Source organism: Nicotiana attenuata, unplaced genomic scaffold (assembly GCF_001879085.1).
Source record: "Nicotiana attenuata strain UT unplaced genomic scaffold, NIATTr2, whole genome shotgun sequence".
Lineage (NCBI taxonomy): Eukaryota > Viridiplantae > Streptophyta > Magnoliopsida > Solanales > Solanaceae > Nicotiana > Nicotiana attenuata.
Window position 1 is genome coordinate 31,045 of NW_017671077.1, and position 12,758 is coordinate 43,802.

Genomic DNA, 12,758 nt, shown 5'->3' on the forward strand with positions numbered 1-12,758 from the left:
TGGGATGTCTATGGGATTATTCAGTATTTTGAAATTGTTAAGGATATTAGTATTCATTTAGTGGAACTTATTATTTATTGTTTAAATGTATCAAAGAAATGATTTCAGGAATATCTAAAACGAGAAATCTCTAGCTAAATAGTGTTGGCTTGCCTGATAGTAGTGTCCGGCGCCATCCCGACCCTTAGTGGATTTTGGGTCGTGACAACATGGTATCAGAGCACTAGGTTCCCTTAGGTCTCACGAGTCATGAGCAAGTCTAGTAGAGTCTCGCGGATTGATACAGAGACGTCTGTACTTATCTTCGGGAGGCTACATGGCCGTTAGGAGCACTTCCCTTATTGATTCCTCATCGTGCGAATTGATTCCTTTGCGGCTTATGCCCTTATTTCCTTCCTACTCAATCTTACGCGACGTGAAGCGCTTGTTATCAATTGGGAATTGAAGAATTATAATGTGACGACCCGGCCCGTCATCACGTGAGTTACCGCCCCGTCTTCCCCATATTATGTTTCTCTATGCTTCATTATCGGTATTTGAGGTGATTGAGTTGAATTGGATTTGGTTTTAGATGGAAATGAGACATTTAGTCTCTTTAAGGAAAGCTTGTTTTGGAAAAGTCAACTGGAAGTTGACTATTGAGTTATAGGGCTCGGATGTGATTTCCGGTGATTCGGTTAGCTTCGGGGGATGATTTGTGACTTAAGAGCGTGATCGGAAGTGATTTTGGAGGTCCGGTGTGGAATTAGGCTTGAATTGGCGAAGTTAGTATTTTGGCGAATTCCGGTTGGTGGGTGAGATTTTGATCCGGGGGTCGGAATGGAATTCCGAGAGTTGCAGTAGTTCCGTTAGGTGATTTTGGATGTGTGCGCAAAATTTCAGGTCATTCGGAGATGTTTTGATTGGGTTTTTGATCGAATGCGTAATTCGGAAGTTTTTAAGAAACTTAGGCTTGAATCTGATGTGATTTAATGGTTTTAGCGTTGTTTGATGTGTTTTGAAGATTGGAGCAAGTTTGAACAACGTTTTAGGATGTGTTGGTGCTTTTGGTTGAGGTCCCGGGGGCCTCGGGATGATTTCGGGTGGTCAAACGGACCAAGTTTAGCTATTGAAGGTTGCAGGTTTCAGCAGATGTTGCACAAGGAAAAATTGGCTTATGCGATCGCATCCATTGAGTCGCGATCGCATAGCACTGGGAGGTAAAGCTACGCGATCGCATGGTACATCCCGCGTTCGCATAAGAGGATTTTGGGGCAGCATGTTTTTATCCTACGCGTTCGCATAAAAATTGGACGCGTTCGCGTAGGTTTGGGAAATTGTTAACCGCGATCGCATAGCTCCTGTTGCATTCGCATAGAACATTTTTGAATCCCTGAGAATTTGTTCATCGCTATCGCATGTCTAGGGCCGCGATCGCGTAGGGTTAAAAGCACCTGGGCAGAAGGGTTTTAATTGATTGTTTCATCCGCGAGCCTATTCATTTTTTCCTCCATTGTTAACCACCTTAAGAGCTTTTTGGTAGAAATTGAAGAGGATTTTGACGGGAATTGATTGGAGGTAAGTCTCGTGACCTAGAAACGCCATTTTTTTTTTGAAGAATCAACCTTTAATTCTTGGAAATTTGGGTAAAAATTGGAAGAACTAGGCTTGGTTTTTTCAAATGAAAATTTGGGATTTGAAAGGGCATTTGAACTCCAATTTTGGTAAATTTGATATGTATGGACTCGTGGCGAGACGAGGAATCCGGTGATGCAGATTTTGTAATTTTTCGAGAAGTGGGCCCGGGGCACGGGTTTTGCCAACTTCGTGATTTTTGATATTTTTCGAGTCTTTTAGATTGGGTTATGATCCATTAGCCTATGTGATGTATCCTTGTGGTTTTTGATCAGATTCGACGTGCGAGGAGGTCGATCCGAGGGGAAAAGGCATAGCGAGCTAGACTTTGGCCGGCTAGAGGTGAGTAATGATTTTAAATGATGTTCTGAGGGCTTGAGACCCCGGATTTGCACAACTTGGTGCTGTGTTGAGATGAGACACGCGTTCAATGACGAGCGCGGGGTCATTTACTATTGGGGGCTGTGACTTGGTCCAGCCCGGATAATATTTTACTGCGTGTCAGCTATGACCTGTTGTTTTCACTATGTTTTGGGCTCATTGCCGTACTTGGGCTTGCTGCCGACTGTTTGAACTCTTTGTGAACTGTTATCACTGTTTTCCCTTACTATTTGAAATAATATTTGAACTCAGTCCATGTGATTTACACTATTTTTTTGAACTCAGCCATATTTACTCAAACTTGGAGTTTTAAACTGATATTTGAACTATTGTTTGAGCTGAGTATTATTGCTTTACTTTTGCCCGAGGGGCTGTTGACTATTTCTGGACTGATTGAGGCCGAGGGCCTTATGTGAGGTCATGATGAGTGAGGTGAGGAGGCTTTCAGGCCTCGTATTGATACTGTTCAGGCTTTCAGGCCTTGTTGATAGCGCTTGGGCTGTAGGAGCCCCTCCGGAGTCTGCACACCCACAGTGAGCGCGGGTACCCATCTAGAGTGATTAAATATTGAACAGTGGTAACAATGACACTGTTATACGCGTTTGGTCAGGTAACAATGACTGACCAGTCAGGTAACAATGACTGACCAGTGGTAACAATGGCACTGTAATACGCGTTTGGTCAGGTAACAATGGCTGGCCGGTCAGGTAACAATGGCTGACTTACTGGTTGAGTATGATTGATTTTAACTGTTTTCAGAAGATTTTCTTACTATATTTCACTGGTTTCTATTGTTTATCTGATGTTGCTGCTTGAGATAGCATTATTTGTGCCCTTGTGGGATTTTATGTTCTCAGTCGTTATTTATTTTTATTACTCACTTGGTCGGAGTACTCACATTACTTCCTGCACCATGTGTGCAGAGACAGGCACAGCTGAGTTCGTACCTGAGCGCTGATTTCCTTCCAGACCTGGCGGACTAGGAGAGACGAGGTAGCTGTCGACGTCCACAGCCCCGTTTCTCCCTTATCTTCTGCATATTTTATTCATCTTCAGACTATGTTTCCAGACTTGTAGTATTTTCATCAACTCTGTAGTAGCTCGTGACTTGTGACACCCCGATCATCGGGCTGAGTTTGGGATGGTTTTCCCCCGTTATGTTACTTTTTTTTCCGCACTTATGATTAACCAGTATCTATGGTTTAAACCTGTTTATGCTAAGAAATTGTTAAAGCAGTGTTGATTGTTCTGTTGGCTGGTCTTATCTTCACGAGAGACGCCATCACGATCGGGTGGGAATTGGGTCGTGACATATAATGATACTACAGATAAGGTGCGGGATGTTTCTCCCTGCGTAGTTGTTTGGGCTATTGTCGATGCCTTGCAGAAGGATATTCTGTTGTTTCAGCTCAGTAGGTGTACTTTTGAGAGCTTTGAGGCTATGCACAGGTTGCTATGATGCTTATGAACGGTTATCGCGTGGTATTGATGTGATAATAGGATACTTGCCTATGCATTGGGGCAATGGATGACTTGAAGGGAGGGTTACTCAGTGCATGATTCAGAGAGTCGGTATTTCATTCCCGGCGGAGGAAAAGCAGTTGGCCTATGAATGTCCAAATTTGGATTGATGGAGTAAAGAGACTGGTGTACTCAAGTGTGGTGGAATTTTCATCTGCGACGCGGTGTCGTCGTCCTCAATTGAATGTGTTAAGTTCGCTAATGTTATTATCTTCTACAATTCGCCTTTGGGGCAGGATATTGTGAAATAATATTGGAGAAGCGACTGTCAGGGAACGCGGTGTGCAGTGGTTCGGGGCTGAACCGGTGTTTCTAGTGTTGATGGCTCGAGAAAGATTGCCTTCGGGGAGACTTGAAGTTAGTAACAATCTATTGGTCCCAATGTTACAGAGATAGAGATTGAATTAAGGCAACAACTGGCAGCAAAGGATGAAGAAGGATATGTAGGAAGTGTCAGGCGGTGGTTAAATTTCCAGAAGGCCAGGTGTAAGAAGCGGAGGTCGAATAATTGCTTAAAGAGGAGGGTTTGACCAAAGTGGGAGAGTGGCAGAGTAGCATATGGATTTAGTAGGATAACTACACCCTTGGGGAAAGTTTGGAATGATTTGGGAATTTTAGCGAACGATGATTAGGTCTATGGGCTTAATTGGGAATATTGGCTAATATGCGGCGGGAGATTGGAGATGACGGGAAGGAGTGGCTTGATATGAAGAAGGATACAACATGACTTCGGATAGGAAGATATTGTCGCGCATTTAGTCGATGTCTACGAGGAATGAATGAACTTGTGCGACTGAGGAATGAGTACGGGCTCAGGAGGGTTTATTGATGTCATGGTGATTGTACCCCGTGTAGCGACGTTGGAAGATGTCGGTGGGTAATTTCTACAGTTGGGTTATCTCCGGTGAGCAGGTCAGCGGTCGCGTGGGTGGCGAAGCTTCTGCGAAGGATTTTACTGGCCATCCGGTAAGAGGTCGAATATGTGAATATTGATGGAGATTCAAGGTGTTCATGAAGTGCTAAGGGAAGGATTTCAAGGAATTCAACGGTTGGATTGCATGGTCTTCGGTTGGTGAAGTTTTGGGTTATCGGCGTATTGGTAAGTTGTTTCGGCTAAGGAAAGAGAACATCAGTAGTAAGTTGAGCAAAGGAATTGAAGAATGTGTTCTATAATTGGCATCATCGATTCATGTTCGAGCTTTGGGAAGACTCAGGAATTATGCTTCGCGTAGAAGTGAGTTGCAAGGAAGGTGATTCGTCCGGGTGCTTCTTTGAGAGGGTGGTCATGGGCTAGCGGAGCCTTGCAGTTGATTATATTCGGGACCATGTCAGAGTGGGTGACTCTCAATAGCGGTCCAAGTGAATTCAAAGGTTAAATATGCGGTGCCTAAGAATTCAAGCCCGCGGTATGTTTAAGAATTGAGCTGGTGAAGAACCTTATGATATGAGGCTAAGAATGTTCTATGATGTTTTGACTTGCAGTGTAGAATTGGGAGGAAAAGGAAAAGAAGACTTCAGATTCATAGAGGAATTATCAGAATGGATGTACCAGTCGAGATGTGAATATGCTCACAAGGAAGGTATGAGATGGTTCGTGAGATTTGAGACAGCATGGTCTTGTGTTACAAGGCCACTCGGGTTGAGTGTGTTATGTGTTGAATGAAGTTATTATTGTTTTAAGGCAATTAAGGATAAATTGGGAGAGCTTGGATTGGTTAGCCATGATTGAATTAGCATATTGGTGGCAGTGATCAGTTCCTTCAGCGTGATTAAGTTATGCAAGCGATTTGTGATGGTACGTGTGAGGCTTGACGGTTCGTAATTGAATTTATTCAGAAGTATTCTAGTATTGTGGCCTGCTATGTGTAGGCGGATCCCGGAAAGGGCTATGGTGGCTTAGGCCACTACTTGAAGAATTGCATCTTCTGCAGTTGTGAGAATTCACTCGTATGTTGCTATGGTTCTCTTGGAACGAGTTAAGCAATACTATGTTAGTGGTTCAGGAGTTGTGATGGAATTCTTGTACTATCGCATATTGGCATGTTAGGTGCAGTGAGCGGTATGAAATTTGAAAGTGAGGATCAAGGTTGCGGTTTGGTGTTGACAAGGATATCACAAGCTCAGATGAGCATGAAAGGGATTTGAATATTTAGAGTAAGCTGGCATTGTCTTCAACGTCACCTGGGATCGGTGTTTTGTGAAAGAGGCTTTGCATCCTGGTTGTGGATTCTTGATCGCTTTTCAGCGTTAATGTGGCAGATAGTATGGATGTGCAGACTTGTTATCTGTTACGAAAGATTGTGGGAGCGTGTCCCACGGGAAGATTGTATAAGTGTGGCATGTAGTCACTTGATTGATTGGAGAATGAAACCAAGTATGAAGATTATGGTGATGTGGTTAATTTGAGAAAATTTCATAATAGTTGTGTGATTTGAGTAGTCCCTTCCAGAGTTCATTTTCCTTATGTATCGCGTTCGAGTTGGTAGCCTATTGGGACGTTGTGGCATCATATGGGACTTTTGGTCATGTCAGGGGTGGCTTGTTTCCTGAGCAGTTCGTACTGGGTGAGACAAGGTTATTGGATCTAGGATCAGTACAATCGGATTGTATGAAGTAAATTAAAGAGCAAGGATCGTTATTGGGTTCAGAGTGAGGTAATGTTCTTGTCAGGAGTGTAGCCTCAATGATTTGTTGACCCGCCAGTTGCCTATGAATTTCTACACGTCTCTTCCGTCGTGGCAGTATTGTAAGAGTTGGAACAACACTTAAATGTATCATGAGGTGCATTGTGAGCATCAGATTCGGGGAATGTCGGCTATTATGATCGGAGAACATTATTATAGTCCTGTGAATGACGTGGTGCATAGTGTGAATTCAGCAAAGGTATGTAATCTTGTATCGGTGCATCATGTGGTGATTGATACGGTGTTCATATGTTGAAAGCAGGCCTGGCTGAGAATTTCGGATGTCGAAACTGAACTCTAAGGCTCATTTGTTTGAATAAAAGAGAATATCTTCAGATTTGCTCGAGCTAATGTGCTCAACTGAGTTGTGGTAGCACGGGTAGGTGCACGAGGTGTTAAACAGTGATTTCGGACCACTCCGGTGCAATTCCTAGCACGTTCGAGGACAAACATATGTTTAAGTGGGAGAGAATGTAACGACCCGATCGGTCGTTTTGAGCTCTAGTGCGTCGTTCACTGTTTCGAAGCCCTAAGTAGCTTCACTTCAGGTATTATGACGTGGTCGGAATCGAATTCTGGGAAGTTCGAAGTTAATTTGGAGAGAGAATTCTCATTTCGGAAGCTTTAAATTGAAAGAATTGACTAAGATTGGATTTTTGAGTAAACGACCTCGGAATCGGGATTCGAAGGTTCCAGCAGGTTCGTATGATGATTTCGCACTTGGGCGTATGTCCGGACTGGGTTTTGGAAGACCCGGGAACGTTTCGGCGCCTATTGTGGAAGTTAGCATTTTTGGAAGAATTTCATGAGTTTGGGTTCAAGTGCATTTCAGTGTTATCGATGTCCGTTTGGGATTCCGAGTCTGGGAATAGCTCCGTATGGTGATTCTGGTGTTGGGAGCGCGATCGGAAGTGAATTTGGAGGTCCGTGGGTCATTTTGGAGTCATTTGGCTAAAGATAGAAATTTGAAGGTTTTTGAGAAGTTTGACCGAGAGTTGATTTTTTTAATTTGGGATTGGATTCCGATTCCGGAAGTTGGAGTAGGTCCGTAATGTCGAATATGACTTGTGTGCAAAATTTGAGATCAATCGGACGCGATTTGATAGGTTTAAAAACTGAGAGTAGAAATTTGAAATCTTAAAGTTCGTTAAGCTTGAATTGGAGTGCGATTCATGGTTTTAGCGTTGTTTGATGTGATTTGAGTCTTCGAGCAAGTCCGTATTATGTTTTTAGACTTGTGAGGGTGTTTGGTTTGGAGCCCCGGGGGCTCTGGTGAGATTCAGGATAGCTTCGGAGTGATTTGCTAAGAAATGGGATTGCTGGTACTGGTATGGCCGCATTTGCGATGTTTTGGTCGCAAATGCGACCATCGCATTTGCGAGGAGGGCTTCACAATTGTGAAGGAGCCCGACCCCTGGCAGTGTTCGCATTTGCAACACTGTTGCCGCATTTGCGATCCTAGCAGACGTCGTATTTGCAACTCTGTGGTCGCATTTGTGATCCCAGCAGCATAGGCCAGGCTTCGCATTTGCGAACCTGGTGTCGCAAATGCGACATCAGAGGGCTTTGTCCAGCTATTAATTTCGAGACTTAGATCATTTAGCTCATTCCTTTCATCTCTTGATCCCTTCACTCGATACCACATGACCCAAGAATGCTACAGAATCTAACTAGAACTCACATTTTGAGAACTTTGCATATAGTTTCTTTTCTCTCAAGGTCTGAAGCACAGTCCTCAGATGTTGCTCATGATCTTCCCGACTCCGGGAATATACCAGAATGTCATCAATAAAGACAATGATGAACGAGTCAAGATAAGGCCGGAATACACTGTGTATCAAATGCATAAATGTTGCTGGGGCGTTGGTCAGCCCAAATGACATAACAAGGAACTCGTAATGACCATATCGGGTCTTGAAAGCAGTCTTCGGGATATCTAGCTCCCAAATCTTCAACTGATGATAACCTGAATGCAAATCAATATTGGAAAACACTCGGGCACCCTGTAACTGATCAAATAGGTCATCAACTCCTGTAACTGTTCCTTCAACTCCTTCAACTCAGGAGGGGCCATACGATAAGGAGGAATAGAGATGGGCTGAGTGTCCGGCAACAAATCAATGCCAAAATCAATATCTCTGTCGGACAGCATGCCCGAAAGATCAGCTGGAAACACATCAGGAAAATCCCTCACTACTGGAACTGAATCAATTGTAGGGGCATCAATACTGAAATCTCTCACATAAGCTAGATGCACGTCACACCCCTTCTCAACCATTCACTGAGCTTTAAGAAATGAGATAACTCTACTGGGAGTGTAATCTAAGGTACTCCTCTGTCGCGCCCCCTTTTTCTTGCGAAATCAGGTTTTGACATTTGACAACTCCTTTGAGAGGGTAGCGAAAAGGAATTGGTTAGAGTCGCCACCAAACGAATTAAGGTGCGTTAGGGCACCTAGAGCAGATAACTCACATTATACCAGTTTGAATCACCAGAGATCGGGTAAGGGCTCGAAATTACCTTAAGGGGAAGGTGTTAGGCACCCCTCGAGGTCCACAACGGTGGGTCCCGGCACAACTTAACTTATGAATTATTCTAAAGAAGCGAAAGGATTATTTAATAGGGATGGGGAGTCCTAAATTTTTTGGCCTAACAGATCACCCCGTGCAACATAAATAATACTTCGTAACTCCCTCGAGTCGGGGTGTTACTCATATTATTCAGCAGGCACAGACTATCATCTCCTGCTACCCGATTACTATCTTTAAGTTGTTACTTAAAGCGCTCTAGTTGATTCTAGTTCGTTCCATATGCATGCACTACCCGTCCCTTACCTATGGTCCTGGAGGCATTAGGACTTCTATTTTGGGGTGGTTCTAGAATAAACCTAGGATGCTCAAAAATGTAAAAGACTAGGCGACAAGCAAAACAATTAGGACTTTTAGATAAAGAGCGTATACGGGCTCATATTAACCTCCACACATAAACAGCAAATGCACGCAATTGATTAGCAGGTTTTATTAATCGCAGAATCCTATAGACAGGATATCTATGTGAGAAGACAGGCGAGCAGTAATATACAGAATCAGTTCCATTAATGCGAGTGTTGAGGCCTATTATTTTGCCTACTGATTTTTTTTAGTACAACATCTGGGTGTTTCATGCAGTGATGAATAACAGTAAATCACAGTTACAAATCCAGAATTGTGGTTTTAGTCCTATAGGCATTTTGTCTAAGTGATTGACATTGGCGGTTGTGCTCAGAACCCATTAGCAGAATCCTATACGCATGATTTCTATCATTGAACTGATTTTTATCCTATAGGCATGATATCTATCATAGAACTGAATTTTTTAACCCTATAGGCATGATATCTGTCATGGAACTAATTTTGATCATATAGGCATGATATCTATCGTTGAACTGATTTTGATCCTATAGGCATGACATCTATCATTAAATAGCATACCGGCAGAAATTTACACACATTATCAAAAAACAGTTGAGTCAAATATTTGTCCTATAGGCATGATTGCTAACAGACTTTATTAGACAAATTAACGTATCCTATAAGCAGGATTTCTAACAAAAGTTGTAATATTAATACTATAGGAAAGATTTCTAATACAGAACTCATACGATTTTAGCAAAATCGGCATCACCCATGAAAGTCCTATAGGCAGGATTTCTAAACAACGTAGAACTTAACAGTTTTGGACAAAATGAGCAGAATTAACAGTATAGATGAAACCCTATAGGCAGGATTTCTACCCAATTTAACAAAAGAAATGAGAAACCCTCCCGATTTCACTAAATACCCCAGAATCTGTTTATTACAAAGTTATTACAGACTAGATTAGCAAATGATAGTAATGGCACAAACTATAGGGAGCCTTCATCAGGCCCAAATACACCTGGGCAACCAGGCCTTCAAACCATTTCCACCTCAAGACTTATTTCACAGGTACAACATAGCTAGAAATGAGTAATTCACCCATAGTACATATAGAATCAGGTTTTCAATGTGTCAAAGTTCCCAAGGGTCTCAGGGACCCATGGCAATGCTCACGCCAGAACCACATACTCAGGAATGATTCAAAAGAGATTAGGAACCAGTTCCCAGTGTGTCAGAGTTCACAAGAGTCTCACATGGACCCTGAGCAGTGCTCACACTGGGGTGGTTGAGGATAGAACCTAAAGGACTAAGATTGGGAGTTTTAAAAAGAGTAACAGCATATGAAAAGAGGTAGGGACAGATTTAAAACAGTTTGGATTTCTCAGAAGAAGACTACCATAGCAGAATTTTTAGAACACAAAACTTGTAGGCATAATGGCATTAAGAAAACAAGCAAGGGTGGCAAAGTACACAGTTTCAAACAGGTCAAGTCAGAAAAGACCTAATTACCCTAAGTGTGTATTTATGACAACCTTGTTCAATCACATAAATATTTAGGCAGAGTGTTAAGGCAAACAGTCAGATTATCACATGAATCCAGAAGGATACAAGACCTCTTAGCAAGGCACACAAATTAGGTAAAAATACAAGTCTGTAAAGTTAGGATTGATTAACTAATTTCATATTAGTAGCACCCTAAGGATGCAAAGTTCAGAATAATAAGTTATCCTTTAAGAGGATTCATATTATTCAAAGATAACCAATCTCAGAACTAACAATACCAACTATAGGACTAAAAGAGAATCATATAGACAGGGATACATAGAATGAAATGACAAAGGATAGTTACTCACCAATTAAGAAAGCAAACCAGAATGATACCACAAAGTCGAGAGTCCAGAATATTTGGCCTTGGCTTTCAGCCGGCCAAGACCAGTAGTAAACAAGAGAGAGCAGAAAGATTACAGAACTAAGCCCAAGAGAGAGTTCGAGTCTGTCTAAAGGGGGAAAGGGAGAAGGGTTTAAATAGTGTTCAATTGGGCGAACAAATGAGGGAAGTTATCAAACACATATAAGAAAGGAAAGAAATTAATCACAGAATAAATAATACAGAGTTCAGTAAATTAATAGGGCATAATAGCGTGTAATCAGGCGAGTAACATTTAAATAAGGAAAATATCAGTTAACAGTCAGTTTCAAGGCAAATAAGGTAAAGAAATAATGGAAACATGGTAGATTGAACAAAATAAGGAAAACATCAGTAACATGCGAGAAAGGAAAGAGTAAAAGTCTCAAACCCTAATTTTAGGTATACCATAAAATCAGCAGAGAAACAAGGGCAAAATAATCGTATGTTGTGTACAATGAACATGGACAGGAGATTTATTCAAAAAGCAACAAAGAATCGAACTAGAAAAAGATTTGAAACCCTAATTTAGGGCAAATAAAGGAAATTAACAGTAATAGGCAGATTCATGCATAATGAAGTGAATATAGACGAGTTAATGCTAAAAATCAAAGTTTGAACCAGTTTAGGTTCGAATCAAAGAGAATCCGAAACCCTAACCTTTAGGGCTAAGTAAGAATCCATAAGAGATACGTAAAACAACCGTACTCACAAAGAACGCGGGATGAATACAGACAGAATACACAACAGGTTAAGGATTTTGAACCAAATTTGGTTCGAATCTCTGCTTGCCATTTTAGGCAAGCTATTAGGTAACACCAAAATCGGGTAGCCAATAAGGAGGAGGGGCCAAATAAGGTAAGGAATCAACGGTTGATTCCATTATGGGGTTGGAATCGGAGAGATTAGGGTGATGACGGCGCTAGGGTTTTGAGAGGGGAGGGGGAGAATATGAGAGAGGGAGTGAATAGAGATGGCGGGCTGGGTGAAAATGATTTAGGATTTCGGCTGGGTAGGTTAGTTTAAAAGGGTTGGAGTGATGTGGACTGTTGATTTTGGGAGATCAACGGTCCTGATTTAAAGATGATGGGTCGGGTAATTTGGACGGGTACAGGACTGGGTTAATTGGTCTTGGACTGGGCTATTGGGTTTGGTATTTTGGGCTGGGGTAATTGGGTAGTGTATATGTCTGAAATTGGGGTTTTAGGGTGCTATATTTTAAATACCCAATTTAACCAATAAATTATTTATAAAAAATGATTAATAAATAACAAAAATATCACTTGTGCATGAAAATAATTTAAAATAATTACTTAACATTATAAAAATATAAAAAGTCATTTTCTGTATAAATAATATAATTATAAATGCATATGTGCTATTATTGTAAAATGTGCAATTTGGCCTTGTAAAATGTAAATGTAATTATAAAAATGTACTGGAAAGTATTTAAACATTGTGATGGTATAAATGATAAGTTTAGATGATTAACTCACCATAAAAAAAATTATTTGGAGGGTAATTATTGGATATTTATATAATAAAATGTAAAAAAAAATTAATTTAAAGCCTTTAAAAATTATGAAAATTATGAAAAAAATACTTGTGCATGCCTGTAAATAAAATGATGATGCATATGCACTACTTTGAAATTATATATATATATATATATATATATATATATATATATATATATATATATATATATATATATATATATACACAGAGCTTATCCAAGGATAAATAGGGCACACC